The sequence below is a fragment of the Protopterus annectens genome, chromosome 2.part0, assembly GCF_019279795.1.
Source record: "Protopterus annectens isolate FY-2018-M chromosome 2.part0, PAN1.0, whole genome shotgun sequence".
Classification (NCBI taxonomy): Eukaryota; Metazoa; Chordata; order Ceratodontiformes; family Protopteridae; genus Protopterus; species Protopterus annectens.
The window spans coordinates 44008469-44035724 of record NC_056728.1 but is presented as its reverse complement, the minus strand read 5'-3'; the positions used below and the strand labels follow the sequence as shown (position 1 = coordinate 44035724).

At 42.3% G+C, this 27256-nt stretch overlaps 1 protein-coding gene across 1 annotated transcript in view; it reads right to left on the bottom strand.

Annotated features, from left to right (window-relative positions):
• LOC122792941 (transient receptor potential cation channel subfamily M member 2-like) overlaps positions 1-27256 on the bottom strand; it is a 1068883-nt gene that overhangs the window by 113227 nt on the left and 928400 nt on the right. The gene's annotated exons all lie outside the window — the stretch shown is intronic.

Below are 27256 nucleotides of genomic sequence, written 5' to 3'. Positions count from 1 at the left end.
AAAATCCAATAAGAAGAGAAATATTCTGAAAGACTGAAACAGTATTTCACTGAAAATGAAATTACAAATTAATACTAATTGGATTAACTTAAATAGGAGGAAAAAAAGAGAAAATTGGAACTCTAATGTACTTTTATCACCCTTAATGTAAAAATCCAATAAGAAGAGAAATATTCTGAAAGACTGAAACAATGTTTCACTGAAAATGAAATCACAAATTAATACTAAAAACGGCTACACTCTGTGTTGGTAGAGCTAAAATCTAGTTTACCAAGTCTCATGAATCTTGCAAAAAACACGAAAAGGCCTAATTGCAGCTTGTAAATATATTACAGCATCATTGTAATTCACAATTTACTGAAATAGTGAGGTACTGTAAAAAAACAAATCTGAGCCTTTTACCAGAAAATCTACGTAAGCAGTAACTCAGCATGCCGATGAACTGAGAAAATTAGTTCAAGACTAATTATAGAGCAACAGTACAGTAGATACAATGGACAGGTTTGTATGTGAAATAAAGCAGGAATACATACAAAGAAATGCATCCACAAAATAACATGATATCTGAACAAAAAAACAACTTAAATACTGCCTCAGCAGTTTAAAAAGCAAATAAACCTATACAAGCTTTGCATCTTAGACAGTTGGCAGCATTATGAAACACAATAAAAACATATGGTCTCAAGGGTATGGAATAGAACAAAGGTAAAGCATGTTACATGTACATTGGAGCATAACATTGTTGAGGAAGTGTGTTTGGTATGAAAGCTTCTGAGGTTTCATTTGTATTTTATTAACTCAGTATCCATTCTAGTTTCTTGAGGTCAGTTTTTGTTTTGCTGACTACTGCAGTTTAATTTCTCTGGCTCAGAATTTACCCACTTGAGTGACCAACAACTGAGTAATAGTGCTATATAGCATAGGTGGAATAAAGTCAGATGCCACCCCCTTTGAGCCAGAAAGTAATGCAAAATATCAGACCATGACAGTGAGCCCTATGAATTATTGCATTTGTTACCTACATATAAAAGGCCAAATGATAGTCCCCTGTGATATTTCATTCCAAAGCCTACTGACAGTGGTAATGGATACTTAGCCACAGAATGAATCTAGGACTGCTATGTTACTCTTAAGGATTTCAGTGCAGTTCATTACTGAACTTGACATTAACAATTGTTTCCCTCAACATATATAGTTTTGATACTGTCAAGTCTGCAGTCACTAAATTATTGGTTTGTCAGGAGAAATATATATGATTTTTATTTCTGATGCAATGACAGCAAAATAAGTATATGTTGTGGACTAGTGCTGTCTAGATGGTTAGAAATGATATACCTCCCAGTAAAATCTAAGTATAAGACACCAATGCAGACTGTGACCATGAAGTGACTTTGTATGTCTTTGCATATGAGGCAGTATTTCAAACCACTTTCAGAGCTCTTATTAAAACATTCACAGAGCTATTGATGGAAAGTCAGGTACATAATGCATCTATGACTGTCATTCTACCTTTAGGGATTTCATTACGGTTCATTCCATTGTCTGTCTATTACATTTCCATAGTGTAAGCTATGATATATTTTTCAGTTACAGAAATGTCTTGTCTTGTGAAATAATGCTTACTTCTGATGACATAACAACTTAACATGGCTATATTCTGGACATATTCTGCATTTTGCATTCTCAACAGAAGTCATAAACCTACACCGAATGAATACCAAATATAATGCAGAATGCTATACTGTGGAAATAAAATACCAGTGAAACTGTACTTTGGTTTCTATGTTTAAAAGCCATATGTCAGATCCTTTTTTGAAGTTCTGAGTAAAAGCTTTAAAAATTAAAGTAAAATACTTGAGTGAAAAATGTGCCTAAAATTGCCAGTCTCCTTTTAGAGATTTCAGTACAGCTCACAGCTCACTTTTGAGTAAGACTGCAACACACGGTCTCACTGAAGTTTTTTATGCCAAGTTTGCAGTCACAAAAAATGTTTTTTTTTTTTGGAAACATAATGTATGCTACATTTGATGCAATGACTGCAAAATAAAATAAAATATATTCTAGAGATGGGCTATATTATACCATCCTAATCTGAAGTTGTATACTCACAACAAATGGAAACTAAGTATAATGCATCTTTGTAAACCAGAGATGTTCTAATTTCTAAGCCGGTCTACTAATAGAGCCTATCAATGTAAGGCTACATTTTCAAAACATTTGATATTTTCTAATATTTTTAGTAAAACATTGGACTGCAAATCTTAACATGCCCTTACAAACTGTAGTTAGGTTGTGATTTTCAGAAGTGGAAAAAGTAGAAAAGCTGCATCTTGAATTTATGAGTGGCAAGTCACAGTTCCTGGTAGTGTATTTTTTTTCTTTTTTCTTTTCCTGTATGAATATTTCAAATGTTGGGAAACATCATTTTGACTGAAAAATGAAATGATTTTAGTTCTTGTTTCATAAAAGTAAAATATATTTATGATTTTGTGCATAGCATAAGCAGGTCTGTGAAAATAAGTAAAAGTGTGCATGTTTGTTGTCAACCAACTAACTTAAAAGACAAAACAGAAATAGCATTTTCATTATGTTTCTAAAACATAACATACCCTAGTTTTACTCCTTTTATGCACACACTGGCTCAGTGGAATGCATCCATTCTGATATAGTACACGTCCTTTAACTTAAAAAAGTCAGATAAATTATCTACAAATAAAACTTGTGATGATTGTTTTTATAGACAGATTCCCCACTCACCTAACTGCCACTTACAAGCAAGCTCAACTACTGTTATCTGTAGATTGAGTAATATCAGTGGTCAGTCAATTTCACACACAGTTTAGTTTTCCCCCCATGAAAAATGGTCACTTTCTGTGTACACATTTGATATTTAGTTTTTGTGCAAGTTAAAGAAATAAAGGCCACAGTATTGATTTTTATTTTGCTGGTCTCGGGCAAATACATTGATATGTTATGTTTTTCATGTATGTTACTATGTGGAGCTTTTGTATCCAATGCTTGGTATGTATTTTTATGGGTCTATATTAGACCATCAAAGTTTCAAAACTTTGAATGTTCTAATATCGACCCCTATTCAGCGAAAGCTGAAAACATCGAACATACAGAACAGTGAATATTTTTGTAGGAAAAAGATTTGCTGTTCCAAAACACATACATACAACACAAGCACACCAAACAAACAGCAATCCGCACACATACACCTAAAATCTTACACCTAACCCTACACTATACTATACACACACCACTAACTATCCACTTACATTAACCCTAACCCTAACCCTAAGGTCCGTCACTATCGCACACTCACCTCACCCACGCCCTAACCCTAACTCACCTAGCCCGCCCTAACCCTTATGTCCACACAATCGCACACTTACCTGACCTGTGCCCTAACCCTAATTCACCTAACCTACCCTAACCCTCATGTCCACATAATCGCACACATACCTAACCAGTGCCCTAACCCTAACTAACCTAACCCGCACTCATTTGCACACTTACCTGAACCCGACCCATAACTTTCCACCACAGCACTGAAAATACCAAAGCAACAGAAACGGACAACCAAATTCTTTCCCTAGGAAAAAATTTGGTCTTCTGTTGCTTTGATATTTTCAGCTTTTGCTGAATAGGGGTCGATATTAGAACATTCGAAGTTTTGAAACTTCGATGTTCTAATATAGACCGTTTTTTATTATGTGAAGCTTTTCTTATCGGGCCTCTGCTGAAAATGGGCCTCTTTCTGTATATCAGTTAAATACTTTTAGAGATATACACCGCCATCCCTGCCAATGCCATTGACTGCCTAATGGTTTTAATGCAATTATCCTTTTCTTTCACACATAGTATGCCTCCCCTCCAAAGATGTTCACTTTTATTGTACACTTCTAATGTTTGATTGGGCACCCTTAAAGAGATCATTGACCACTTGATTGGATTCTAACTGCCCAGTCACATCTATTCAAATTTACACTTGCTTTATAAGCCATTTTGATGTAATCTAAGCACTTCAGGATTACTATTTGTGAGAAACCATTCCATGCTATAATGGGGAGTTTTCCTAGAGGCTTTCCCATCCCTTAAAGAATTGACTGGTTTGGTGGCAATTTAAGTAAGTTGTGCTCTCAGTCAGTTGAGATTGAGAAAATGGTTTGGAGTCCTTTAATTTACAGTCTTTATAGGGGAGATATTTTATTGCAATGAAAATTTAATAAAAAATAGACACAGTAATATATTTCAATTTGTTAGTCTCAGAGAAATATTCTGTGCCCCATACTGTAAAGCCATAACAATGCCTCTTTAGCCCTGATCATATTATTGCCCTTTAATTAATAGGTAGTTTCCCCCCTAAAAAACAGCCATTTTCTGTGTTTATCTTTGATGTACGTATCTTTGAAGAAATTGAATGATGTAAAAATCCCAGTAATGTATTGTAGTTTGTTGCTCTCAGGCACATGAATTACCTCCAAAGATCGATACCAATAGTTGTTTAACAGGGGTCATGTAATTGCCCTTGGTTTTCAGAAGCAACTTGCCTCCACCTTCAAAGATATTGTGTATACCTCAGATGTTTGATTGCAATGCATGTGAAAGACATATTGCTACTCTCAGGCACATGTATACACTGAACCTCCCCAACAAGCCATATCAGATATTATTTCACAGTATCCAAGGTGCTTTGGAGTTCACACAACCTGCTTTTAAAAATTTGAGACTTTTGTTTGCATAATCCTCTGAGTGTAAAGAAATATCTGTAGTAATGTATCATAACATGCTCCCCTCATTTAAAGTATGCCCCCAGCCTCAGTCATCATAGCATATACAAAAAAGATGAAAAAATGAATGGCTCACTGCTCTGGGCAGTATAGTGCTAACACAGTCGACTGATATATATATATATATATATATATATATATATATATATATATATATATATGGTGTCCTACCAGTATATATGAAGAGCAAATCATATCTGCAGACTGGAATATCAGCTGTCATTGACATCTCTATTTTAAATGACTGGGGATTATCAAATAAGAACAAGGTTCAATTACTCAAAGCATCTGGTTTCATGTACTTACTTCACAAAGTAGCTGTATATGCACTGGCTGACCATTATCTATTACTATATGAGTAGAGGGGAAATAAAAAAAGCTATGCTAATAAACAGTAACTTATCTCACTTCTAGATTTAATTCTCATCCACTTGACTAAGATGCAGATCATACTTTAGTACAATTAATGAACTAATGAAATAATTATATCAAAAGTGTCCTCAAGTGGGAAGGTGTTTCATCTAATTTTTCAGTGATTTAAAAAAGGTATATAAACATGAGTTGACTTGTAAGTCATCGATGTTCATCATACTGATCAATGCTGCAATAACCTTAGCTATATGGGTTATATCCTGCCCAGGATATGACAGCTCACCATATTCCAAAGCTTCAGGGCACCTTCCACATGCCCAAACTGATAGGCAGCTTCAGCTTGGCTGACTAAAAGACACGTGTGAGTGCAAAGCCCTTCACAGCTTCACTGCCGCCAAACAGTAAACTCCTCTGTGGCTTTCGAGGATCAACATTCAGCTTATGCTGTTTCTTTGCTGGGCAGATAAGTTTCCTTTGGGGAAAAACGCTTTCTTTTTCTTATTTCTGTTGATATTTTATCACTTTCCTTTTCAGGAAAGCCATTTAAAGCTAGGAGTGTTGTGTTTTAATGGACTGTCATAAGACTGTAACATAGTTTTAAACAGAACTCTAATTTTTCCTGTCAATTTAAAAGTGGTGTAAAGTAAATGAAAACATTTTTCTGTGGGGAAATGTTGTTTATTTTACCTCTGTGGGTCTAGGCTTGTGTTATACCATACTTTAACTGTGTTCTTCTGTCAAAAAAGTATCTTTTGTAGACTGGCAGTGTTTACCAGCATTTGCTGCTTGTTTTCCTTAGAAAGAGGCATCATTTTTAGCTTGACCATCTTTGATGAAGGGAGATACTGCCAGCATTGCTACCTGAATTTTGTAAATAATTGTATGTCATTTGTGAATATCAACGTGATTTGTGCTACAACTGTATTATAACTGTATATCATGTGTATATCAAACTGGTCTGTGCAGATAGGTGTGTTAAAGAAGGTATTTTATAAAGTGATTGTGCTTAAACTTTAACCACAGTGTGCCCTACCAGAAAAGAACAGAAATGTACATGCACTATTTCAACTATTGAAATGTATATATTTTAAAAGTGGAAACTGGAATACAGGAAGTTAACTTCAGTAAAATAGCTGAAATTAAATTACTTTATTGCTACGCAATAAGATATGGTATCTTTCAGTTTCAAGTCAGCTAGGGACATAAAGTCTGTGCTGAGAAGCTTTCTGTATTGTCTTTGGAGTGAAATGATTACTAGATTTGAAATGTGGTGGAATGTAATTGTTTTATGACTTCCAGCATCTACCAAAGATCTGAGGTCTATGTATTTTCAAAGGTAGATGCTAAATACTGCCAGCTCACAGCAGTGGAGGTTTTACCTGGGATAGCGTTAGATGACAAGAAACAATGTCATTCTGCAAGCTATCCCAGCAGTAATATTTGAGATATTAATTTGTGAAGCTTCTTAGTGAGACAGGGCATTCTGTATTCTGTCTTGGACCTGACAAGAACCATTCACCACAACATCTGCCTTGCTCTGTAAGTAAGTTCCTAGGGTATAGTAACTCTTTTAGATATATTCAGGCATATAGTACAGTTTAGTTTAGCTATATATATATATATATATATATATATATATATATATATATATTTTTTTTTTTTTTTTTTTATTTGAGACTATCCTGCAATGTTGTTTTAAATATTTCCTGTGGTTTAAACTCTGATGTCACTGTAAATATATATTTAGTATTGTGTTGTTCTTTTATTATTTATTATTAAATATATTTAAACCTTTCATTATGGCTGATCTGTATAGAGACATTTCAGTTGTGAGAGTACTTGTATATTTATTTGGTGACACTGTGAGCCACTCCTAATAGCCTTGTGTGTGTGTGTGTGTGTGTGTGTGTGTGTGTGTGTGTGTGTGTGTTTAAAACAAATCTCCCAGAGTGTGTGTGTCAGCTACTTGGGCAGGGACACAAAGCACTGGTTGGACAGAGAGAATGTTGAAGGACTTGGCTTGGAACCCTGGCTAAGGACTCACCTCTATAGCTGTGCCAGTGGGGAGTCTTATTAGGGATCTGGAGAAAGAGGGAGAAACCAGCCTTGGATTGACTGTCGTCTCTCTGTGTGCTTGAAAGGGAAATTGCACTTGATGCAAATAGCTGCATCTGGAAATGCTGTGTATGTACTTGTTATCCTCCCAGTGCAAATCCCCAACTGTTGCCAGGAGTGAAGATTGAGGCTCCTTGATTACTGGTCCAGTGGTGGGTCATCACACCTTTGAACAGACTACTGGCCCCAGAGCTGGTCCTCCTTCCAGCCACAAAAAGAAAAAAATAAGCAAACAGCCTTTGACACCACAACAGACTAGCAATTTGCCTCAGCCACAGGTTGGTGACTATGCTGTAGCCATTTGTTGTAACTCAGACAGGATCATCTTTTACCCAAGATCTTTCTGGTATAGCACCTACAGTGACTATGGAATGGGGGTTAGCCATGTCCTCTGAGGTTGTTGGGACCCCTCAGTGGGTAAGTGAGAGATACTCATATTGGTCCTGGGAGAGGGAGCAGGGAAGGTTTCCCTGTTGTGTCAGAATGCTGTACCCATCCCTGGTGAAGCTGCTGCAGTCATTAGTAAAATGGTTGGCCCCATTTTCCCTGTCAAAAATAAATAGAAAACCAAGTATCTATCTTCACCTTTAGTGGATCTGGCTCATAGCTTAATTTGGGCTATTGATCCTTCTTGTAAAGTAGTTTCTGGTAAAAGAAAGAGAGATATCTCTTTCCCTGAAGAGGTTCAAGAGACTGAATCTGAGCAGGAAGATGCAGGTATGGATACAGTTTTTTTCCTCAGATCTCTGATTCAGACTCAGAAGAAAGATCCGTTTCTGATTCTTCCAGTGGGGGGTTTCTTTCTCTCAGATTATTGCTAGAATGTGCCAGTGTTTTCAGTGGGATAACACTGAGGTTTCTCAGTCCCTCAGAAAATACTATGAATTGTTATAGAAGGATTTCCAGATCCTGCACTCTTTCCTTCTGTTCTGTCTGATTTAGAAAATGTGCGTATTACTGCCTGCAATTTTCTGACAGTCCCTAAAAAGGCAGACAGAATGTATAAATTTCCTCAGTCTTTAATTTTTATACACTATTCCCAAACCTTATATAGCAGCTATAGCTCTAGTTGGTCCCACTGCTGTAAAGCACCTATTCAATTCCAATCTTACTCTTTTTGATAAAGATGGGAAAATTATTGATAGGTATGGGGAAAAAGTATATACTTCTGTAACTTTGATTTTCATAATTTTGAATTGCCATGCTCATATGTTAAAGTTTGTTTCGACTAATTGTGAACGTATGGGGAAAGTTTTATCTGCAGTTTCTTCTTGAGATGAAAAATCGGCTTTAAATAACATTATTTTTTTGACTGCACACGTCACTGTTTATTGTACAAAGTGTGTGTATGACTCTATTGATACTACTTCCAGGGTGTGGCCACATGTGCTGTTTTGAGGTTTGCTTGGCTGCATTCTCAGAACCTGCCAGATGATGTAAAAATCAGATTTTAAATTCATCCTTGGATAAACATTCCCCGGGATTCATGAAGCTCGGCGCAAGGCCGGTGTAAGGCCTGCACCGGCGGTGCAGTGAGTAGTCAGCGTAGTAGCGCCATATGCATAGTAATGAGAGCGCGCCGCAACCACAGACACGTGCGTAGTGTACGTGAGCGAGCCCAAGTAGGATGCGTCCGGAGGCGTGGCTAAGCCGGCAGGCGATGAGCAACCTAATGTGCTGACTGCCACGGTCCGCCCATAATAGTAATGGCAGCAGCCAGGGCCCGTGCAGAATGAAACGCACGTAGAGTATGCAACTTAGTACCCGTCCCAACAAAATGGAGAAGCAAATACAACCCACAAAGCCCTAAGTGTACCCGTCCAAGGAACAAAGGATACGTGTAACACCGTGTTTGTCCCGCAATGCACCGTCAGTGGGCATACCCAGAGAAGGTGTACCGCAGCATGTCAGCGCCGCACCGACATAGGAGTAGCGACTAAGGTTACCACCTGTCCCACTTTGCGAGGGGCAGTCCCTCTATGGGCAGTTGTGTCCCGATAAAAAATATTAAAAACGGCAAATGTGCTAAGATTGTAGGACATAATGATATCCCGTATTTAATGTAATGGTTGCATGAAATGGTTATTTCCGTAACTGAAATACCTAAATGTCACAAGAAACAGAATAAGCAACCAAACTGCTACAACAATAAGCTTTTATTTAGGCAAACAAGTGAAGTTCTATGCCATATAGTGACCGTGGGTATGTGTCGGCCTGTAAAATCTGATGTGAGTCCCGAAAATGTCCCACCTTGGCCACTGGAAAAGGTGGCAACCCCAGTAGCGACATGGGCATGGTCACCAGGGTAACCAGCTGTCCCACTTTGCTATGGACAGTCCCTCATTGGACAGTTGTGTCCCACCACAAATCGAAAAACTGGCAAATGACCTGGGATTACCTGGCAAAAATATTCCCGCAATATACCTGAAATAGTAGCATAAAACATATATTTTGTATATGAAACACATACATGGCATAAGAAACTGAATAAGGAACCCAAATGCTAACAGAATAAGCATATATTATGGCAAACAAGTGACGTTCTGTCAACTCCACTTGCTGTGGGTATGTGTTGTCCTGCAAAATCCGATGTTTCCACAAAAGATGTCCCACTATGGGCATTGGAAAAGGTGTCAACCATAATAGTCACAAGCAGTAGTGAGAGTACACAGCCGGGTAGCTGTGTCGACATAACAACTGGAAGGAACCAAGATACCCTAAACACAGGCAAACATGTGCATAGCAACATGTCCCACACCCAGCAACGTGTTTGTCGCATACACAGGACGGCGTATGTCTAAGTGTAATATCCAGAAGCAAGACCCATGCATGCAGATGTAATACACAATAGCCCCATTGTAGCATGTAAGTCCCACCCATGTACGCCTGTGCACCCAAACCAGCTAGCATCCTTGTGCAGCTACACACCTACACACAATGGGCATACCTGAAATGTGGTAAGAAGTATTGTGTTAGGCAGTGCCACGCGGGCAAATATGTACCCCACATGTCACCAACCCACCTCAGGTACAGATATGGAAATGGCTGCATGTGAATGTGTCTGCAGAATGTGTACATCCCGCATGTGGTATGTACCCGTTCAAACCATATAGGTTTGCACACAGCACGGTGCACATAACTGTACACGTGTGGACAAGTCGGGTTGTTGAACCACCGCATCGATGATTAGCTATGCAGAGAAGTCAAACACATATAGCGGAACATGTGCCTACCAAACAGGATGTCCTAACAGGGTGCCACAGGCACAGAAGGGGAAGGTGGGACATCACATGTGGAGAGTAGCATTGCCGGATGGCCAAATACACACAGTCAAGGTAAAGGACGGAACAACATGTATATGGCCGGATGGATGTTGTTCGAAAAATATATATAGAAACACATATGAAGTGCCAGTTTAGAAGCAAAATACTATATAATGCATTGAATTGTACCGTACAATATGGCAGTAGAAATGATCATGCATGTAATTGGTGAAGCTCAGCTGCAGTGTGATCGAACTCTGACCCTGGCAGTAACCAGTACAGCAGGCTTATGTCTCTCAGCATTAATTATCTGCTGGGTTACAGAAAAATAAATGTATGTACATGCATAACATCCTCCCTTCCCCTGAGGAGGATGGCCTTGTGAGCTCTATCGAAGATAGAGTACAACTCCTTACCAGAGAGACAAAGGAACGTATTAAGAAATGAACTGACTATTGTATCGGAACAGCCCAGGGTCCTTGAAACAGCTACAATTACAGAAGGACACTGTAATTGACCAGGTGCCTTGCAAGGCTGTGTTATTCTCATGGGAAAACATTTTAAAAGCATGACCTCAGCACCCACGTATGTATAGAATATTGCGGACCATAGTGATGGAAATGCCCTGTGACCGACCACGTCAGTAAGGTGGGCAAAAGCTGATTGTAAACACTATATAAAGAAATTGCTTACTGTATAGAGTCAGACAAAACTCTCATACTTGGACTGTATATTATTTTGCCTGCCTGTGTACACTACTAAAACGTTGTGAACCCGAGCTTCCTGTGTTATTGACTGTCACCTAGAAAAGCCTACTGATTTCAACAGTCTGGTTTTAACAACTTATTTGACATTGTGGTCCTTGTTATCCGGAATTCCCTTGGTAAGCTACAGGTCAGAGTGCATGGGTGGTTAGACATGTGCGCAGGAGAATTTGCCTAAATGGTTCTTCATGAGTGAAAAGACCTCCGACTGAATTGTTGTGTGTAAAGAGGCTGTCCACTGTCTGATCTGTGGCTGAAAAGCGGAAAACTGGATCCCAAGAAGAAAACGTGCAGTCATAAACAGGAGGCTCAGGTAAGGAGGGTTTGCCTCTTTGTCTCTATTGTAGATCATGGACCAGACTACATTGTGTTTCTGTTAACAGTTGTGATAGCAGGTCAAGACCAATCCAAGTAGTTTTAAATCTGGACATAGATCAGGGGAACACAGAGTAGAGTAAATAGTCATTGTAGACACTACAGTGGATACAGGGAAGGAGATACCATGGTACGAGAGAAGGGTTATGTAACAGTCGTAGAGGATATGGGAGAATAGTGCACAAACAGATCATGTGATCCGCTTGACGGGTGACGTGAAGTATATGCAATTGCAGAGAGCACATAATGTGAGATATTCTGCAAAATGGGGTAATAAATATGACATTGATGGTATATTAGACAAAATATCGTTACTGAAATATTGGAATCACTGAAAATGTGATGCAGATGTTCTAGGGTAACCACCTGTCCCACTTTGTGAGGGACAGTCCCTCTTTGACCAGTTGTGTCCTGCAAACAAACTGAACAAATGGCAAATGTCCTGATATCTTAGGACAAAGATTTCTCAGATATCTTCTGAAATGGTAGCATAAAACAGTAATTTTGTATCTGAAACACCAAAATATCACAATAAACAGAATAAGCAACTCAAATGCTACAAGAATAGGTTGCTCTCCTGGCAAAAAGTGAATTTCTGTCCTTTGTACTGGCCGTGGGTATGTTTTGCCCTGCCAAATTACATGTTCCTAACACTAATGTCCCACCTTGTGCATTTGAAAAGGTGGCAACCCTAAGATGTGCAGGTGAAAAAACAGCGACAATTGAGTATCCGTCAAGCACATAGGTGGATTGAGGTAGTGAACCGAAGGGAACAGAACACTAGAAATGTGAAAGCATCATACGTACACAAAGAAGATAATAATACAGTAGTAGCGACAGACTCCCTCACCCCCCTACCACCTCCGATACCACATCCAGGATATGAAGCGGGAGGGCAGGCTAGTCCCCCCCACGTTATCCTGTGGCAACAGAGGTATCACAACGACCAAATGTAAGAGAAGCTATTGAAACCACATCCCGAACTCGTAACATACCTAGGGACACTTAAGTAAGAAGACAGTCACTAGAACAGAGTGAGGATATCTGTCAATTAACTGAAGTACCGAACCCTCATGCAGGACAGGAAGGCCAGGACCCAACTCCCTTAGTGTATAGACTGTGGACACCAGAAGATATCTGTAAAGTCACAGAGGGAATTCCCCATCTACAAAGTAATCACTATTCACCATGCAATACCCCTGTATCTTCTGATAGAAAAGCAAAGGGGAATGGCGGATGGTACAGGATTTACAAGCTGTAAATCATGTAATAATACCTAGGGTACCGATGGTGCCAGACCCACACACTATATTGAATGCTATGAACCCGCCACAGAAGTATCTTAGCGTGGTACATATAAGCTATGCTTCCGTTTCAATACCTAGACATCCAGATATTCCGTATTGTTTTGCATTTACATTCAGGGTAACAGATACAGCCATACCCGGCTATCGCAGGGATACTGTGAAAGTACAACGATATTCGCACAGGAGATGGCTAGCAACATTCCGTGTTTACTCCACCGGGGCCAGTCAAGTTCTACTTTATGTGGATGATATTCTGCTTGCGGCCCCTACCCAGCAGCAATGTAGGGAAGATACAATAGCATTATTGTAATATTCAGCAGAACAGGGACATAAATTAAGCAAGCATAAATTGCAACTACAGAGAATACAGGTCAAGTACCTGGGATATGTGGTATCCAAGGAGGGTAGAACATTACATGACGATAGGAAGGCAGCAATTTCACAAGCACCCAAGCCAACTACCAAGAAGGGAATGATGTCCTTCCTGGGCCGACTAACATTTGTCAAAGCTGGTTACCAAACAATGCTCTGGAATCTGCTCTATTGTCTGCTTTAATCTTTAATACACCTATGGCAGCACAACATATACTACACTGGATTCCAGTAGCAGAAACAGCTTTCTGCAGACTAAAACGATTGATAGCTTCAACATCTGTATTAGGTCTCCTGAATAATCATAACAGATGTTGTCAGACTGTAAATTGTAAGCAGGGATATATGACGTCAGTCTTGATGCAACAGCATGGAAGTAAGCAACGCCCCATAGTTTACTACTCATCGCAGTTGGACACTGTGGCATGGTCAGTGCCACATTGTGTACAGGCAGATGTTGCAGCACCCATGGCAGTACAGGCCTCGGCCTTAATGTTATTATTCCACCCTCTCACTGTGAGAGTGTCTCATGCAGTTGCGATCATTCTGCTGCAAGAGAAAATAGCATTCCTGACCCGTGCTAGACATCTGTCTTGTTTGACCATACCCCTGAGTCAACCTCATATGGTGATTGAACGTTGTACAACATTAAACCTATCAACGTCACGTCCGACACCTGTGTATGGCACACCACACAGTTGCCTATATGAAATGGAGGAAATAACTCCACACAGACAGGATATCACTGATATACTCTTAGATGATGCAGAGGTGACAGTTTATGTGTACGGATCATGTAGAAAGAGTCCAACAGGAAAGAATCAAGTAGGTTATGCAGTAGTTATTGATAATGAGATTGTAGAAGCCCAACCCCTGCAGCATAACGTGTCTGCCCAAGCAGCAGAACCGATAGCTTTAACACGTGCTTGTACTCCAGCGAAAAACTGATGTGTGGACATTTATACCGATAGTCAGTATGTTGTCTGTACAGTGCATGTTTATGAGCAGCAGTGGAAGAATAGGGGAATGATAACATCCACCGGTAAACCGATTAATTATGCGCAATTGATCTTGAATGCATTAGATTCCATTCAGTTACCCACTAAAGTAGCTAATTGTAAATGTGCAGCTCATACAAAGCAACAGGATAACAGTAGGAAAGGTAAGGCATGAGCTGATGCAGCTGCAAAACAAGCAGCCTCACAGTTGGAAAGTGTCTGTTTGAATGAGGAATGACAATCCTCAGACATTCTAGATGTAGAAATGTTACAAACAATGCAAATATCAACTACGAAAGCAGAAAAGCAGACGTGGGTATGACGAGGAGCAATCCTTGAAGACGGACTGTACATATCCACAGTGAGAAAGCCAATATTAACGTCTAATGTATTCAGATATGCGGCTTTGTTGAGCCATGGGTAGAGCCATATCTCAACAGGGGGGATGGTACAGTTGGTTAACAGAATATCCCTAACATACGGAATTAGGAACCACATACAAACATCATGAGCAGCGTGTCATATTTGCAGTAAACATCATGCACAGGGAGCATTTAAACTGAAGGGAGTGGGTTTACCTACACCACCATAACCGTTCCGAACTATTTGTATGGAGTTTATACAGCTGAATAAATGTGAAGGGAAGAAATACTGTTTAGTGATTATAGATATATTATCAAAATGGGTAGAAGCATTCCCAACCAGGAATCCGGATGCAGCAGCAGTGGCAAAGGTCCCAGTAAATTAAAGTATCCCTAGATCTGGCATACTGTAAAGAAGCTACAGTGACAATAGAACACATTTTGTGAACCAGACAATCCAGCAACCTGGGGATTATTTGGCATTTCCATGAATATAAATTGCATGTACAACCCACAGTCAGCATGACTGGTGGCGCGTACAATGGGATCCCGAGAAATAAGTTGAGGAGGTTGGTGGGTGACACCCAGACGAGTTGCATTTGCTGTCTACCTCTAGCATTGCTGAGCATGACAACAGTTCCAAATGTAAAGTGTTTGACCCCCTTCAAGTAGTATTTGGAATGGCATATCATGTGCCAGAGTGGAAAGCTGTCATGCCTGCAGAGCTGGAGGTCGATGGCTCATTAGCAGGTGACATGAGAGGATTGTTAACCAATAACACTGTTTTGCAGTTAAAGTCTTTACAGATAAAGAGCACGCAAGCCGGACGATAGCTGACTCCAGTATCCTGTGTGTATTTCACTGTTATCCAAATAAGATACTTGCCGAGTCCAACGTGGTGAAGGTCTGTACCAGGTACTGTTGGCAACGCCTACTGCAGTAAAGTTTGCGGAGAGGTCGTCCTGGGTTCACCTCACATTTTTCAAACCGGTAAAGGATATCAAGTCTGATTTACATCTTGTAGCTGATATACCATAGAGACTGAATCACCCGGCCAGACTGTATAACAATACAAAGCAACCCCAAAGACATTTGGTTTACTGTCCTACTGATCATACACCTATTAACCATGTTTGTGTTGACTTTACATTTGCTGGGACCTTACCTGCATATAACTACACAGATACAAATAGTGATACGTGATGAACTGGCCACAGAGTGGCATCCAAACTTCAACACATACCTAGGCATGACGTGTGCATGTACAGACTATGAACATTTTAAATTGCTGTGTATGTACTGCCATACCTACATCATATGGAGGACTTCCGATGTATGTTGTCCCCTTGGGGATAGATTGAGACTTGTGAATATTTACACTTTGATACAGGTTCTGTGAGATCACAGGACAAAGTGGCACTGTACTTACCTGTTACACAAAAAGGAATTGTTTGTTTTCATAAACATGATACAGTTCAAGTTGGTGGGAGTATTTGTAACATAACTGTGTCTTACAAATGTCATATAACAGCCAAAGATCACAGTACTAGTTGTAGCACCATTCATGATTTGTATTGAAGCTTCATGAGAACAACGTGGAAAGATGTGCAGAAACATCCTGAATTGTATAAACAGTCCTCTGTTATAGACAGGAAAATGTTACATGCAGAGTTAACCCGCATCAGTAGTAAAGTAGAATATTGTTATTTTGTTTGTGGGAAAAAGCATATCAATGGTTACCTGAGAATTGGTCCGCAGTTGTTTTTGGGTTATCTGGCTCCAGTCACATGACATACTGCACAATTGCCTCTGGGTAAAACGAACTATAAGACATATAGCTCGAAGAACTGGGAACACAGTCGAGAAACCTACTAATCCAGTGGGTGACATGGAAGCTGTTCTGAAAATCCATTCTTCTGCAAGAGATAAAGGAATATTGACTCATATGGACTTGAGTGACAGCGTTATATCCTGGGCTGGAACACTCCCAGCTTGTGGAGTAGTGACATCAATCAGGGAACAGAGGAAGTTGTCAAAACCTGTCGGAGGAATGAGCAATGTGACATTTCGCTTCTGAACTTGTGACTGATGAACTGGATGCAATGAGAACTGTTGTGTCACAAAATGTAATAGCACAACTGCACCCTGGCGCAGAATTGGTACGCATGCGCTTATCAAAGAAGACCGCTGTGTCTAAGTACCACATAACATGAACAATATCAACGCCCACCTCGAGGTAATACAGCAAGTGTCATCCATGGCGGAACCAGGCTCAAACCCACTGACGAACCATTTCCACAAACCATTTGGTGGATGGGGTTCAGTCATACTGAATATCTTGATTGCCATTTGTGTTGTTCTGCTCATATTGGGAGCATGTGTCTGTTATGGATACTTTGCATGTAAGTATTAGTCAGGGACTCTGTCGACGTATCTGTAACCGAGACTATGTATCAAGACCTGTAGTGGTATTTGTTAATACAAAATGAAATCCTTTCTGAAATGTACAACAAATGACTTGCCTAGTTAAACGTTCCAGAGAGGAAGAGGCTAGGGAATGAAATAATGTTGTATATGTTTCTGGATAGAATAGAAGCAATCAAAGGAGGGAGAATGTTAGCAAAATATATATTTAAACATATATATGACGTGCTAGTTTAGAAGCAAATAGTGTATAATGCATATTATTCTATTTTACAATATGGCAGTAGAGCTTATCATGCATGTAATTGCCTGTAGTGTAGCTGCAGTGTGATTGAACCCTGACCCTGGCAGTAACCAGTGCAGCAGGTGTATGTCATTCAGCATTAGTCATCTGCTGGGTTACAGAATAATAAATGTATGTACAGGTATATCTGTCATCCTTCCACTGAGGAGGATGGCCTTGTGAGCTCTATCTAAGACAGAGTACAGCTGCTCACCAGAGAGACAAAGGAACCTAGTAGGAAAGGAAGTGACGACGGATCTGAACAGTCTTGGAACCTTGACAGAGCAGAATTTACAAGGACATTCTAATTGACTATGTGGCTCAAGGCTGTGCTATCCTCATGGGAAAACATTTAATAAGCATTACCTTAGCACTGTTGTAGGAATACAATATTGTGGACTATAGTGATGTAAATGCCCTGTGACTGACCACATCATTAAGGTGTGCAAAAGATGATTGCAAACACAATACTCATACAGCTGTTACCTGTATAGAGTAAGACAAAACTCTAAACTTGTACTGCATAGTTATTTGCCTCCTGGTGCACAGTAGTAAAACGTTGTTAATCTGAGCTTCCTGTGTTATTGACTGTCATTTTGAAAAGACGAATGAGTGTTACAGTTTGATTTAAACAACGTAATTGACAGATGTGTATGTTCTAGCATGGGAATAGGTCAAGCCAAACACCACAATCACCATGTGTACCACATACAAACAGCCAGTAACACGCAGTAGTAGTGCATGAAGGCATACACGACTGTGGGAATAGTACAGGACATATGGCACGTGCCAAGTGCAGATGCAGGACACAAACCCCAGGATGGGTGTCCCTGCAAAGAGGAACATGTGCCAACCGCACCTCCCACAGATGTACCGCAATAAAAACACATGCCAAACACACAGAAACACTACCGTCCAACACACGACTGCAATGGAGGCTGGTCAAACACCAACATGAAGCATGCACAAACAGGGACTTGTGTAATTGTTGCCTTAACACCCCCCATAGGCCAAAGAAGAATAGAATGGACATATGCATGTAATGTTGTGAAGGATGTGTGGTAGTCCTCAGTATCACAGTGTTAGGGACACAGATACACTGTCATCAACTGTGATGTATGTGCACTGTAGACAGCATACCTGCAAGTAATACAGAGGACAATCATGTGCCACAGAAATATACACTTGAGAAAGAGGATAGGGGATAGACAAGTGTAAATGGGACAAACTATGAATATAGGTTCATACGTCCATAGGTACAGGGTAGGCCATCGACCCAGGTTCAGCCATAACCCTACACCATAGTTAGGATTACTTTGCCAACCTTCTGTGCCGGAGATAAAATACTTATGATATTGCTGTACCTCTGTCAAGCAGTGATAATGATGTAATCCCCGCCTATATCTGCAATTCCCCATCCAATGGACAACATACCCCGAACAAGGCTAGGAAGGATCTCTGTCTCACATGTACTGCGATGTAGATCCACAGCATTGTGAGTGTCCGGTGACATATGTGTCACCCAACACATCCCATTAATGACCGTGACAAGGTTCATGTCACCTGCCCTTGTGGTTCTGAGGGATGCAGATACAGTAGGTGAAGCATAGACATGACATATGGGTTGACATGGCCTCGTATGTCAGGCACAGGTCAACACTAAACAACAGGTATGTGACTGAATGGGGCAGGGTCCTACAAGTGGGGCAGCATTACACAAATCCATGTCACCCTGCATCTGTATGACAATTAACCTATGAGGCCTTCCCAGCTGCTGTAGGTGTTGGGTCAGATACCCTCCGAATGGGGCAATGTAGTAAATCATAGGTGTAACACGTAATGGGTACAAGGAGACAATGACCTACCCTGATGTAGATGTGAATCCCTGCACAAACAGGTGGGCAATGTAGAAGTCCCACCGAACCATGATAGCAACGTGTGTGTTGAACGAATGGTGACCGACAAACTCTGTCCCCTGATCCCTGGTAATCACCCCTGTGCTCAGTGGACAGCCACCTATATGCTGGACAGGGGTGACCTAGTACTCCTCGACAGGTATGATGTTGCATTACTTAACATTTAGCTGTGGGACATGTCCCTGACAGCGGATATGCATATCTGGGAGGCCCCTTTGAAGGATATCTGTGTCAGATGTCCGTCCCACTATGGCACCTGTTTCGCAGTCATCTACAAACAATGTTGCCCATAACACCCCTGTGTGTGCCTGTACTGTGGAAATGTAGATGTATGAGAGGAGTGGACCCAGGAAGGGCCCCATGGGACACCGCTTGCGACAGGCAGTAGGTCTGACATGCTGCCAGCAACTATGACCGCATGGGTTGTGTTACATAGACAGTTTACAACACATCCTGTGATGTACGTGTTCACATCCCAGCCAATGGGTTTATCAACGATACCTGAGGGGGGTAATGTGTTGAAGGCCTTTGCCAGGTCGAGGTAGGCTGTATGGACTGCAAGACCCCCATCAATGGCCTCGGTGACTGTCCTGAAAATGTCAACCATGCTTTAAAGGCATGAACCGCCCCTGAACAAGCCAAACCGTGTTGGATGCAAAGTATGCATGTCCCCTATGCCTTCATCTACGAGCCGCAGTATGATCCCTCCCATGTCTTTGCAGATAGGTCTCCTCATGGTAATGGGACAGTAATAACCAGGGTCAGTGGAGGCATTGGCCCTGTGACGTGGGACTACAGTTGCCGTGTGACACAACCTGGGTACGTTACCTGAGGTGAGGCTACAAAGAAATAGCTGTCCTAACTGTGGGTCTAATTCCTCAATGAGATAGTGGAGTACACAGTCGGGTCACCAGCTGGTCTCATGGATGCTATGTCCACTACCCTGGAGAGAGCATGTCCCACCCATGTGTCACAGAACATTTGGGGACCACAAACCGCTGGTACAGACATCTCCTCATGTGGGGGGGAGGGTGTGGAGATGTCCTCACCAAACTTGTCAGGCCGTATTTTGGCAATGTGTGTATGTTGAGTAAACTCCACATCTTCGTGAACCCAGTCAGAGCATATGTGGGAGTGACCTCCCAGGTGTCGAGCATAGCAAATGAAGGTGGTATGATTGTCAGCCAGGTCCATGTAGGTATATCTGTGGAACGTGCCCTAGACCATGTCATGACAGCGTGTAGCTCTACACATATGATGACCAAGGGTGTCATACCTCACAAGGTGTCTGCTCCGCCTTGTAGTAGCCACCTCCTCTTGTTGTATAGCCTGTGTATGGCTGGGGTACACCACACTGGATGCTTGGCATTGGTACAATGAACCACAGTTGGGTAAGGGAATGCCTGGTTCATGCAGTCCTGTAGGTACTGGTAGACGGCATATGTGAGTGATGCAGTGGCTGCAGTACTGTCGACCACTGGCTCAGGGTCCTTAAAGGAGACCACAGTAGTGTGCAGAATTGGGAAGTCTGCCTCTGAGCAAGCAATGTGTATGGTAACCGGCAACACTCACAGCAACGGATGCCAATAGCCGAAGCCATTGTCCAAATAACATAGATTACCTTCGGCATGACAATATGTATTATTATACATGTATTGACACGTAATACAGCTTACTAGAAGCACTTCAGTTCACCACACCACTCTTGAAGAAATAATTTGTTGTTTATTCCATTAAAAAATGAACAAAACACATAAAGCACTAGTGTTCCGACAATAAAGTGGCGATACCTCCCAACCGTGACCTCTGGGGATTAATTAAAGCGGTTGTTAACCTGCAACATTGGATGTACACCATTGGGTTCTGGTCTCAGAAAACATGGTTCCTGTAGCACTACACAGTATGGGTAGTCAAGCAGACATCCGCGATTGTTGAGCACACAGCATCAGTCAAACCCACTGGCCACAAGGACACAGTCCGACAAGCTCTACACTTTACATATGCACAGTGGTGTCCATTGTAGGACCCAAAAATTTACTAAAGGAAGGCGTGCCCGCTTCCATCATCACCTACGTGAACTCATTGTCGTGACCACGTCACAGCCACACATATGCACCGCAAGCGTGTTTAATGTTGATGATAGCTGTCCATGAAATGCAGCACATATGCACAGAAATACCCAGGGTACCGGGTCCATAGAAGTGCCCACATCACAGTCCCGCACACATGAAGGATGTGTAATGGGTACTGTCGACTGTTGCAGTCAAGGGATCCTGGGTATGTAGAAACTGGGCTCGGTGTTGTTTCGCAGGTAATCCCTTGTCCCGCCCCGTGGGAGGGATGTGTGCGTAGCACCTGCCTTACTCTCCACTAATAATGCAAACCATCCACCGGAGAATGCTAAATGCAGGTGTGAAATGTGTACAGCCCTATACTATTGTCCAGTAGGCAATTCTCATGGATGGACAAGCGTACGGCCAAGATGGCACCCACAACTGCAAACCCGCGGAAATTACACAGCCGCGGTAAGGCATAACACAGGAAATATACATAGGGAGTACAGTTGACATTCCACATACAAAGCAAAGTTGGACCGCCGTGCCAACACCGGCGTACACAGCACTCAATCTGCCAGCAACAGAATGAGGAGCACCCGCTACCATACAGCGGAACAGATGTGCGACCTGTGGAACACATACTAATGACACACCCACAACGTCAAGTAGGATATGTAAACTATGGCGTTCCCACCTATGAAGACAACATGGTTAAATGAATACATAGGTGATCAACATGTTCCGGTGGTGTTATGTTGAAAATACAGTGACGGATATGTCCTATTGGGATGTCTGAGGTTTATTTGAAGCAGTTGCTAACCAGCATCTTTGGATGTATAACATTTGTTCACAGTACTAAATCACCTGGTTACGTAGCACCACGTAGAATGGGTAGTCAAACAGACATCCGCGATTGGGGAACATACAGCAGCAGTGAAAAGCACTGGCCAGTTGGACATAGTCCAGCAACATCTAACTTGACATATGCACATTGGTGTCCATTGAAGGACCCAAAAATACATTCTCACAGAACCCACTCCAGCCATGTCTAAACAACAGACGATGATATAGCCGTGACTACGGCACAGTTAGACATATGCACCACCAGCGTGTTTAAGGTTGCTGACAAGAGTCCATGAAATGCAGGACATATGAACAGAAATACCCAGATCGACGTGTCCATACATAAAGGCCCACATCCCAGTCCCGCACGCATGGAGGATGTGTAATGGGTACTGTCGAGGGTTGCAGCCATGGGATTTTGGGTATGCAGAAATGGGGCTCTGTGTTGTCTGGCTGATAATCCATTGTCCCGCCCCGTGTGAGGGATGTGGGCGTAGTACCTGCCTTACTCCCTACTAATAATGCAAAGCATCCACCGGAGAATGCTAAATGCAGGCGTGAAATGTGTACAGCCCTATACCAGTGTCCAGTAGGCAATTCACATGGATGGACAAGCGTATGAACAAGAATGCGCCTCTAACTGCAAACCCGGTGGAATTACACTGCCGCAGTAAGGCATTACACAGGTAATACACATAGGGACTACACTTGACATTCCCCATACAAATAACACAGAGACCCAGATGAGAAAGTCCAAAGCAAAAATGAGGTACTGTAGAAACGGCCGGTGACCACACAGAGCCCACCAGGCATTAAATGCAGTCACCATAGTTTATTGCAGGGCTTTTCGCCTGCTTCATAAGCAGACTTCTTCAGAATACATACAATGCAGTTCAATTCACTACATTTAACACCCTTAATTGGGCAGTAAATAAGATGTGCTAAGTATTAATTAAATGCCTTAAAGGCGAACAAGCTAAAAAGTCTACTCGGGTTACAGATTGCACACAGTGAGTAAAGCAGACATTGCTTCAACATGTACATTCTTCCGCGAAAATAATACTATATGTATTAATATGAAAGAAGACCCAACATAATGTTTTCCAAGTGTCTGAGTGTATACGTTACATATATATGTTCTAGGGATTGTGCCAATATATTAATAGTAGAGACACCTAGTAATATAAATGAACCCTAATATATAGAGATAAATACTATGATTATGACTAATGTAAAATATATCAATGGAATGTAAAGATTAAAAATGTGGCAAAGTAAATATTCATTTTCAAGGTTAGTTGAATAAAGCAATTCAGACATCCTTGTCAAAATACTAAAACAAGGCCAGCCAGGTGCTCTGTCTCACATGTACTGGGATGTTGTTCCACAGCATAGTGAGTGTCTGGGTGATGAATGTGTCCCACCAGCACGTTCTATTAATGACAGTGCCAAGGTGTACGTCACCTGCCCTTGTGATTCTGAGGGATCTAGATTCTTTAGGTGAAGCATAGTCATCAAATCCAGGTTCGACCTGGCCTTGGATGCCAGGCACAGGTCACCTCTGGGCAAGTGGTATGCGATGGAATAGGGATGGAACCCTTTCAGTTGGTCAGCATAACACATATTCCTGAGACCCTGCATCCGTTTGTGGATGAACTGTCGTGGCCTTTCCAGCTGCTGCAGGTGTCGGGTCACAGACATTCTGAACGGGGCATTGTACTCAATCATAGGTGTAATGAGTGATGAGTACAAGGGGACAATGACCTCCCCTGATGTAGATGTGAATGCCTTCATGATCAGGTGGCCAATGTAGAAGGTCTATCTAACTACGTTAGCAATGTGTGTGTCGAACAAACGGTTACCGACAACACGGGTCCCCAGATCCCTGGTAACTCCTCTGTGCTCAGTGGATTGCCACCTATATGGTAGCTAGGGGTAACCTCGATCTTCCCGAAGGGTATGACTATGCATTTCCCGGCATTTAGCTGTAGGCCATGTCTCTGGCACCAGTTATCCATAGCTGTGAGGCCCTTCTGAAGGATATCTGTGTCAGATGTGTGTCCGACTATGGCACCCGGTTTGCAGTCATCTGCAAACATTGTCAGCCATAACCCCCCTGTCTTTGCTTGTACTTTTCAAATGTAGATGCAGAAAAATAGTGGACCCAGGACTGAGCCCCGTGGGACAACACCTGTGACTGGCTGTGAGTATGACATGGTGCCAGCAACTATGACCGTGTGGGTTCTGTCACTTAGGCAGTTTGCAACCCTCTGGCGAAGTATGTATTTACATTCAAGCAGACGGGTTTATCAATGATACCTGAGGGTGGTATTGTGTTGAAGGCCTTTGCTAGGTCTAGGTAGGCTGTATGGACTGCTTTGCCCTCATCAATGGCCTTGGTGACTGATCCTAAAAAGTCAGACACATTTAAAAGGCATGATCTGTATTTGACCAAGCAAAACTGGGTTGGATCCAAAGTATGCAAGTCCCCTATGTCATTATGTATGACTTCCATCATGATCCTTCTCCATGGCTTTGCAGATAAGGCTTGTCAAGCTAATGGGATGGTAATTACCAGGGTCAGTGAATGCACCATCCTTGTGAAGTGGGACTACAGTTGCCTTGTGCCACTACTTGGCACGATCCTGAGGTGAGGCTACGGTTAAACAGCTGTCCTAACTGTGGGTTTAATTCCCCAATGGGTTCATGGAGTACACAGCTGGGACACCATCTGGTCCCATGGATGCTGTGTTTACTGCCTTGGAGAGAGCATTTCACACCTGTGTGTCACAGAAGTTCCAGGATCTACAATCCTCTGGTATAGATATCTCCCCGTGTGGGGGTGAGGGGGGGAGAAGTTAGCACCGAACCTGTCGTCCATTATGTTGGCAATGTGTGTAGGTTCAGTCATCCTCACATCATTCTGAACCCAGTGTGAGCATATCTGGGAGTGTCCTCCCAGGTGTTCAACATAGCTAAAGAAGGCCTTATGATTGTCTGTCGAGTTCTTGTTGATTCCTCTGTTGAATTTCCCCGATTATTTCCTGACAGCCTGTAGGTTTTCACATACAATGAGCAAGGGTGTCTTACCTTACAAGTATTCCACTCTATCTTGTAGTAGCTACCTCCAGTCGTTCTAGAGCTTGTTCATGGCTGGGGTCCACCAGACTGGATGCTTGGCTTTGGTACAAAGAGTCTCAGTTTTGTATGGGATTGCCTGACTCATGCAGTCCTGTAGGTGCTGGTGGAAGGCATATGTACGTAATTCAGCGGTTTGAGTAATGTTCACCACTGGCTCAGGGGCCTCAAAGGAGACCACAGTAGTGTTCAGAAGTGCAAATTCGGCTTTTGAGAAAGGTATATGTATGGTAACCGGCACCACACACAGCATTGCATGCCAATAGCAGAAGCTATTGTAGGTTGTCCAAACACAGGTGTGGAACATCATAGCAAGAAACCACGCCTGGATGTGGGTAATGCTAGATATACTCACGGCAGAGGTGGTGCGTTCCCGAGTCCGACGCCCGAGGGACCACACACATATGCGGCCTTATGCATAGGGCAACTAGGCAGCCTCCTAGGGCGCCCCTACCGGGCACCTTTCAAGGCTTTATTTTGTGTAGGTAGACCAGCAGCGGGTTAGCGGGTGATGTGGCGGTGGCATCATGGAGTACTTCTGCCTAGGGCACCACGTGACCTAAGGCCACTCTTGCCGTGGGTAAATACAGCAGTACCCACACTCAGACGCTGGTCATTGCTGGTATGCCATATCATCTATGGAAAGAAACCATATATTCCCAGACATAATGGCACAGCATAATGCCTGTCCGCCCAAACGCAGACATACGGCACCCGTGGCGGTGCGGACGCATCGCGAGATGTCCGCTACCAATGTCGACACTGTCTCGTCTGTGAAACAAAGTCAACATAGCGATTCAATACTAAACAGCGACGGAGAGCCCGATGTCCCCGCTGTTGAGTTGATCAACCTGTTCCGCCATGTTAAATGTGTGTAGCAGAGCGGACTGGCCAAACTAAGCAACGGACATGTCCGTGGCTCAGTGAAAGCCGTCACGCAATGTTAAACCCATGTAATATAGCGAGACAGGTTATAAATACCGAGGGTTAGTAATGGAAATAGGTCCGCTCGACCAGACCGTGCAATTACTATAACAAGATCTACAACGGGTACGCCGCCAAGCAGTGCACACGGTTAGGAATAATGGGGGACATGGTATCATAGACACGGACAAACCGTGCCCATGTGACTCATCTAACATTCGTACACGGTCAGGGCGGTTCCGTACACTGGGCGGACAAGACCAAACCCAAAGCACCACAGGAACACCCTGACATTCGAAGGCCTGTATGCGTAGGGGATATAAGCCCCTGTGATCTGAACATCCCTGCGGTCATGACATATGCATCCAGGGCCATGAGCGGGAGGGAATAAGGAATGTTTAGCATGTAGTACCGCACCTTTCCCAGCAGGAGAATGGATGCCTGTGACGTGCGTGAGTGGGGGCGGGTGGGGGTGGGGGTGATATGTAAATGTAGCTAAGTACCATGGGTATGCATATTAATGAGACCGAACAGCTAACGGTAGTGGTCACAATAACCGCAAACGTGAATGCAGTCCCGCTTGAATTACGACTATAGAACATATAAATGTGAATGTGTACGTAATGCCCATGCTGCAAAGACTGTTACATGTATAAAGGTGTAAGTGCATTCTGCACACGCCCGTCAACCGGATCAGAGATATGTTACCGGAATAGTCACAACTAACACAGACCACGTAACCACACAGACCCAGTAAACATATGTAAACAGAATACGGATATGCATGCGCCGCGCGCAACCCACAATTAGGAAATGCAACTGTGCATGTGGGTGTGTGATCCACTCCAAGCAGGGAAGGTTAAGGATGTGTCCTCCACGCCAACCAGACATGTCTCATAAATGTCAGCCTCTGAAAGTATGGAATCGGGCAATGCCATGTAAAGTAC